Source organism: Otolemur garnettii, unplaced genomic scaffold (assembly GCF_000181295.1).
Source record: "Otolemur garnettii isolate 467f Iridium unplaced genomic scaffold, OtoGar3 scaffold00191, whole genome shotgun sequence".
Taxonomy (NCBI): domain Eukaryota; kingdom Metazoa; phylum Chordata; class Mammalia; order Primates; family Galagidae; genus Otolemur; species Otolemur garnettii.
In genome coordinates, this window is record NW_003852586.1 from 2773439 (window position 1) to 2781917 (window position 8479).

Below are 8479 nucleotides of genomic sequence, written 5' to 3' on the forward strand. Positions count from 1 at the left end.
TTCTCTTCTTTAGTGCTGATAATCCCACAGCCGTAACATATTGCCTTTATTTTGATGTAAATTTTTATCAGAACCCCCTCCAAAATAACTAGTAATAATAGTTAGCATTGTTTATTTTTTACTGTGTGTTTGGCTCACTTGACATGGATTAATACATTAAAATCTCCCAACAAACCTGTGAGGATGGCTCCTTCTTGTCTCAGTCTTGAGGGTAAGGAAACCGAAATGTAGAGAAGTCCAGTAACTTGCCTAAAATCAGAGAACATATAATTGGCTGAGCTTGGATTCACAGACAATTGGATTGCAGAGATTATACTTTTAACAACTATACTATGTTATGTAATACAGCTACTACTAAGGCTCTACTTAGCATAGTGTTCTAAAATGTTCTGTTTGTCATAAACTTATGTATGTATTAATCCGGCAGCTTTATTACTTAATTTCATTTAAAATATTTGACATATCTTGCTACATGTCATAAGAATTAGTATTTCTACATTTTGATGTTTTATAAATTGAGCATAAACAAAATAAAACCACATGCACATTCATCAGGATTCTTTGGTTGCAAGTGGCAGAAATTCAATTGACACTAGTTTAAGTAGGAAGAAATTTATTAGCTTATTTAACTGAAAGTTAATGAGGGATCCACACCCCCAGCACAGCTGGCACTGGGCCCAGGTGCTCATGGTCTCTGCCATGCAGCTCAGCTCTCCCCTGTGCAGCCTCCTTCCTGGGCAGATGCTTCACTCTGAGATGGTGAAGACATGTGCCCTCTCTAGGCTTAGACTGTCCTTGATGCTAAGTTAAGCATCCCAGAAAGAAAAGAGAAAGAAGAAAAAAGAGTCTTCCCAACTTTGGGCTCTAGTAGGAAAAAAAAAAGGGTGAAGAAGCCCAGAGGAGGCTCCACCTGACCAGCCAAGTAGCCTCTGATGCAGGAGATGGGTCAGAGAGAAGCATTTCCAGGGAAAAAAAATCGTAGTTTAAAAAAATAACAGTTATCTATTACCCAGTGAAAATCTGCTACATTCTGAATCAATACAATGTTAGTCAAAAATCATATAACCCCTCATTGAACAGAAATTCTGTATTTTCATGTGCTTATTAAGTTGTGAGTCACAGAATGTCATGCAATGCATATTCTATCATCTTCGAAGAAAGCAGTATGAACTAGTGATTTTAGCCACCAGCTCTCTTTGCCCAATTTCTGTAAAATTCCTGTGAGAATAAAAATGCAACATTTTTTACTTTTAATGTAGAAAATAATTTAGCAAGAAGACAGGTATGTTAACACATTTTAAAAATGTGTTTCCACATACATCTAGTTTAAGTGAGCCAACTTGCATGATAATACACAGAGTAATGCTTGTAATAGGTTGCCTTTTTCTCTCTACAAGTCAAAATAATAAGATTAACTACAATAACATATCTCCCCACCTGGGCACCTGATTCAGGCATTTCTGCTATGAATATAATCTGGCAAGACTTCCTGGTGAGAACACACAAAAGAATGGAACTGGACTCTCACCTATACCACTCACAAAACTAACTCAGAATGGGTTAGACTTCAGTGGTTCTCAACCTGTGGGTCATGATCCACAGGAACTATATTAAAGGGTCACAGCATTAGGAAGGTTGAGAACCACTGAATTAGAGGCTTAAAGAGAAGATCTGAAACTATAGGACTCTTAGACTAAAACTAAAGAGGAAAGTTTCTTGACATTGGTTTTGGCAATGATTTTTAGAGATAATAGCAAAAAGCACAGGCAGCAAAAGCAAAAATAAACTATTGGGATTGCATCCAACTGAAAAGTTTCAGCACAGCAAAAGGAAACAATCAACAAAATGAAAAGGAAATCTGTGGGCTGGGTGCAGAGATTTCTGCCTGTAATTGCAGCACTCTGGGAGGCCCAGGCAGTTGATTGCCTGAGCTCACAGGTTGGAGAGGAGCCTGAGCCAGAGCCAGACCCCCATCTCTAAAAATAGCCAGGCATTGTGGCTGGCACCTGTAGTCCCAGCTACTTGGGAGGCTGAAGCAAGAGAATCACTTGAGCCCAAGAGTTTGAGGTTGCTGTGAGCGATGATGGGACTCCACAGAGGGTGACAAAGTGAGAAGAAAACGAAGGAAAGAAGAAAGGAAGGAAGGAAGAAAGGAAGGATGAACCTGTGAAATGGAAGAAAATATTGGCAAATCATATATCTAATAAGGGTATAATTACCACATATCCAAAATATATAAGAAACTTACACAACTCTATAACAACAACAACAAAAAACCCTAATTTTAAAATGGTCAGATGACATGGACATTTTTCCAGAGTAGATAGGCAAATAGTCAACAGATACATGAAAATATGCTCAACATTACTAATCATCAGAGAAGTACAAATTAAAACCACAATGAGATTAACACCTTACACTTGTTGGTAACTTGTCTTGTTACCAAACAGACAAAAGGTAAAAAGTGTGGGCAAGGGTGTGGGGAAAAGGAAACTGCTGGTAGGAATGTAAAATGGTATAGCAATTATGGAAAATAGTATGAAGGTTCCTCAAAAAATTAAAAATAGAACTATCACATGATCTAGCAATCCTACTTCCAGATAAATATCCAAAGGAAATGAAATCGGGATCATAAAGAGATAATGTGAAGATGTTCATTGCAGCATTATTCACAGTAGCCAAGATGCAAAAACAATCTAAGTGTCTATTAATGTATGAATACACTTAATAAATGTGGAGTGTGTGTGAATATTATTCAACTGTAGTAAGGCTGGAAATCCTGCCATTCGTGATTCAAATATACCTGGAAGACATTATGCTAACTGAAATAAGCCAGACATAGAAAGACGGATTCTGCACGATCTCACTTACATGTAGAATCTAAAAACATCAAACTCAAAAAATTTCCCATGGTGGTTGCCAGAGAGTGGGGTTTGGGGGAAATAGAAGATGTTCATCAAAGGGTACAAACTTTCAGTGTAAGAGGAACTAATGTACAGCATGGATGGTAATAAACGTGTTATTGAATTTGACTGTAATAATCACTACTCGATGTCTGCATATATTGAAAGACTGCACTGCACGTCTTGAATATATATGATCTTTATTTGTCAACTAAGTATTTAAAATTAAAAAGGAACTTTGAAGTAATGGTGAAAACTCAATATACTAAATATAAACAGTTATATATTTATTAGATACTTAAGTTAATGTAACACAGACACTACTATAAGTTCTGCATGTTGAAGTACACTTGGTTCACCTTACTAGTCCTCCTTTACTAGTAAGAAGGTAAAATTCTCATGAATTTAAGGAACACTTTCAAGTTGGGTTCTTCATCCCTTTCTTAAACCTCATGGCTTTGTGGTTGCCATGAGCTGAATTACCTGGCATCTCTTTCAGTGTCTTTGGAATTGTTCTCAGTTGTGGCTATAGACTTTCTGCGCAAGGAATGCACAGCTAGTAAAACCTGTTATATTGCAATTTGCTGCCCTTACATTTCACTTTGATCTCTGACTCTTATCACTTTTACTCTGCTTTGCCTGCTTTTGGGGACTGTTTTACTGAGGAGACTGCCTTTGTTTATACATCTGGAATTTCTTGATCTTTTTGTCATAATTTGTTTACTTCATTTCAGACATTCTCATGTTTCAAGTGGGAAAGATCAGCTCCGTCAAAAGTTTCAAGACAACTTTTCACCATAAACAATAAAAAATAAAAGCAAAAAAACCTTTTCAGAGAGCTATTATTCCTTCATTTTCAAGAGTTCTCTTGCTTTAAAAAAAGAGCCAAAATACATACGTTTTCAAAAGCCAGGAAAAAGGGTACCTTATCACATTCCCCTTCAACTCTTCACTTTCCCGGGGCTTTAATATAAATTCAAATTAATTATTTTTCTAAGATGAAAACTCCTTACTTTTCCATATATTCCAAATAACATTTCTTTTAAATTTGCTCATTTACAAAATGTAAACCCCATAAGGTCATGAGCTCCCTGCTTTCCCATTGCCTGCAATTCTGCCTGGCACATAAAAAATGTTTGTTAAATCAAGGGATGAAAAACATGAGTGAACAAGATTTGAAAATTGTACTTAATATGACTGTATTAAATAAAAGATGGTGAACAAATGAAATCATTTTAATGAGTGAAAGTCACACATTATGAAAGAGAATTATTGAAATGAATCTGAAGCTAAAAGAGACCTTAAAGGTTATGTCATAAATGTTACAGAAAATGGCTTTGAGACCCAAGAGGTTTGAAGGTCACACAAGAGAACTGGGGTCTTCTAATTTCCAATGCAGTGCTCTTTCTTCCACACTGTACTCATTATGAAAATATAGTTTAAACTCCACTACTGGGAATATTGTTGCCCTCAAACACTTATTTCCTAGAATTATCTTTAAATGTATATCGGTTGCAGTGGATACTGGTGACATTCCACCCGGGCCCTTTATCAGACCTTGTCTCTCCTCCACCAGCTGAGTATAGCTGACAGGAGCTCATGGCTGCCCTCCTCTGAGACATGCTGTGTGTTCACAGGAGCCACCCTATGCACAGCTGAGAAGCTTAGTTCTCCCCACCTGACTGGGAGAAGCTTGGCTCCCCGCCCCCTGACTGAGAGCCTCAGCCATGGGTAGCTGCTGCAGGTGTGAGAAACTCAGCCTCTTCCTTAGTGGGGGCAACTCTGTAGTCCACTGACACCCTGTGCTCCTTCTGTGCTATGCTCAGGCTGGACTTCTGCTGGACCCACACTGATCTTGAGTCTTCCTCTGCCTTCTCTTGCTGTCCTCACTCTCTTAGAGGTTTTGCCTTAAAACACTCCCTCACCTGCATAAGAATCCTCATCTCTAGCTCTGCTCTAGGGAGCTAGACTTAATACACTAGTTGATTTAGTTTTCAAATTAATGGAAATGTTGGGAAAAAATGTTTTCTTGTATTTTTTTCCTAAAATACATGAGTTCATTTTCCTAATTCAATAAATCTGGTATGATGAATCTAACTAGATCTTTACTCTTGCAAAATAACTTGCCTGAAGTTCATCATTCCAAACATGAAATTTACTTGTTTTGTAAAGTTGTATGCAAGTGATTTAAGCACTTACATGTAAATATACTGATTTTTTTGGACAAATTCTTCTGTTTGACAAGAATTGTGTTTTCATTTTATCACTCTTTTTTTTGGTCTCTTTCTCATAGGAGTGCAATGCAAAAATGTTTCCAAGTAGCTAATCATAAGCCTGGTTAATAGAATTTCAGTTAAGTTTTACTAGTCAAAGACTGGATTTGAAAGATTTTTCTTTGTCCTTATGGGTGTTTTTATGATCTATTAAGGAAAAATTCTGTACAACAAACATTACCATATCACATGTTTAGACCCAAGTCTAGAAAATCACTCTTTATAACAAAGCCTTGTATATGTGATATTTGCATTGCAGACTAGAGAAATAAGCAGAGAAAGAAAGGTTCTTGATTCTTCCATTTCTTATTATCATTTTTACCTTTGAAAAATAATACTAATAAATTTTCAAATTACACAGTCTAGCAAAATAATTAATTTTAAAGATCCAAAATGAAAAAACATATCCAGGCATGCTGATAGGCACCTATGGTCACAGCTACTCGGGAGGCAGGATCATTTAAGCCCAGGAGTTTGAAGTTTCTATGAGCTATGATGCCACAGCACTCTACCAAGGGAGAAGCTGTAAACATTTTTAGCATTTCTACCAAGGAGGACAAGGAGGAGGTGGAAGGAAGGAAGGACAGACATCTTCAGAGCCTGAGCCTGTTCACCACTCTGAATTTAGGAATTGGCTGAGACACTGCCTTTTCCTCATCTCCTTCAGTAATTTATCACCTCTTTGAATATTTTCTTTCCATTGTTTTGCCTTATTTTGATTATTTTTTAATTTATTTTTTATTCTTTTAACATGGGACTACAGGCACCTGCCACAAAGCCTGACTATTTTTAGAGACGGGGTCTCTCTTTTGCTCAGGCTGGTCTTGATCTCCTGAGCTCAAGCAGTCCACGTGCCTCGGCCTCCCAGAATGCTAGGATTATAGCATGAGCCACCACACCCAGCCTAGAAATACATTTTTATGCTATTGTGGAGCAGAAATTGTTGGGAGACTACGCAAGCATTTGAAAGCTTCTAGTTGGAGCCAGGAAGAAAGAGCAGTCGCTTGTGAGGCTTAAACTCCAGACCAAGTCTGATGACAAGGTGGCAGACACAGGGGCCTTTTAACAACAGGGAGCAAAGATGGCTCAATGGAAGCCACTGGGACAGAGGGTGAGGATGTTGGACCTGCGGGGGACAAAGAACAGTTGAGGTCAAGAGCAAGAATCTGCTCACATTATGGGGAAGAAGCCATTCAGAGGAGGAGACGGGTGATCACAAGCTCTTCATCTGCTGTGGAGCCAGTGCCTCATGCAGAGGAGGGTGGGACACCATGTCAGGTGAAGAAATGGGAGATACAACTTTATAGATGCTATTGTGTCAATCTGTGACATACATGCATTCACACATACAATGACTAAAAGGCAAAAAGTAAGAGTAACTTTGAGCTGGACTGACCATGGCCTTGCTGGGATTGAGCACTGTGTATATAAACCACTTTTTCTTATCCATTTATCTATTGATGGACACTTAGGCTTAGTCTACATCTCAGAAAGTGAGGTCTCTGGTGATACACTGGGCATAGAAAACCAATGGGAACCCAGGCAGCTATAAAGACAATTGACCCTCCCTAACTCATGACCTGAGTGGTTCTCAATTGTAATATCTTTGTATCTTTGTTTCTCTTTCTACCATCTTTTCCACCATTCTTTTCAATCTAAGTGGCCAGCTTTTTTTAATTATAAGTTCAACATCTAAAGAAAGAAAGTGATAGTGGTTTGGTAGTGATCCAGGGAACCAAGAAATAGATTTATTTCCTCTTTACTAATGTGGATGAGACTCTAGAGCAGCAGTTCTCAACCTTCCTAATGCTGTGGCCCTTTAATATAGTTCCTGTGGGTCATGACCCACAGGTTGAGAACTGCTGCTCTAGAAGAAGGCAGATCTCCAAAGGAGAAGTACAAAAATGAAAAACTATAGGGGCGACTTTTTTCAAGTAAGAAGAAAAGACAGCAGTATCAGAAGGAATATATGTATTTATTGTTTTTTATAAAATGACTGATTTTATTTAACCAATAATAATAGTGTCTGTGACAATTGTCAACTATGTAAAGAGGGGGCATTTTATTTCAAGTTTAAATGGAAGAATTTGAAGAAAGTATGTGAACTATTAATTATGAAGATTATTTATACAAAATTGCTGAGAGACAAGAAACAAATCTAAAAGCCATCCAAATTTTCCTAAGCCAAATTTTCCCATTATTTTAATTTATACTACTTTACCAAGAGGAAGTGATATAAAATAAATGATTACCCCCATTCTTCAAGCATGTAAAACCATTGTAAATATTTTGTTTAATAAAAGCCAATATGGAAATTACTATGTGCCAGGAACAATTCTAGTGCTTTGTAGATATTTAGTCATTGAATCCTTGTGACTGCCTTCTGAGGCACATGCTGTTGCTTCCCTGATTGTGCAATAGAGGAAACAGGTGCAGAGTTGTGAGGTGACTTGCACAAGGTCACACAGCTCCCAGACCTCAGGGCAGGGCTCACATCTAGGTGCTGGCTTCATAGTTTGCACTCTTAGCCCTGCTTCACCATTTTGTGTAAACTGCCCTAATAACCTGACTTGTTCTCCTTATAAACATAAATATTCATCTCAGAGTTACTGACCATGACATTCTTTTATGATAATTTTTTAAAATTTCAAAATATTAAGGGATACAAATGTTTCAGGTTACATAGATCATTTTTGTAATGCTTGAGTGCTGGCTATAGGTGTTCTAGCACCCAAATAGTTGATGTTGGTTTATTCCATTCCCCACCCTTTCCCTGATTGATTTCCACTGAGCTTTATTTCTCTCTGTGCGCATGTGTGCTCAGCAGGTAGTTATGATTTAATAGTGAATGCGTGTGGTGTGTTTTTCCATTCCATTCTTTTCTTTCTTTCTTTTTTTTAGATGGAGCCTCACTCTGTCATCCACACTACAGTAGTGCAGTGTCACCCTAGCTCACAGAAACCTCAGACTCCCAAGTTCAACAATCTTCCCACCTCAGCCTCCTGAGTATCTGGGACTAGAGCCATACAGCACCACCCACAGCTAATTGTTCTTGTTTTTTTGTAGAGACCAGGGTTTGCTGTAATGTTCAAGCTGATCTTGAACACCTACCCTCAAGTGATCCTCCCACCTTGGCTTTCCAAAGTGCTAGGATTACAGGTGTGAACCACTGTACCTGGCACCAATAACTTTTTTGCCTAACTCCTGTATTGATTCAGCTGCAGGCCTACTTACATGTGATAGCTTTTCAGGTTTGTAAATCTGTCCAATGGGTATCTTATTTTGTTGGTTTCAATGAGATGG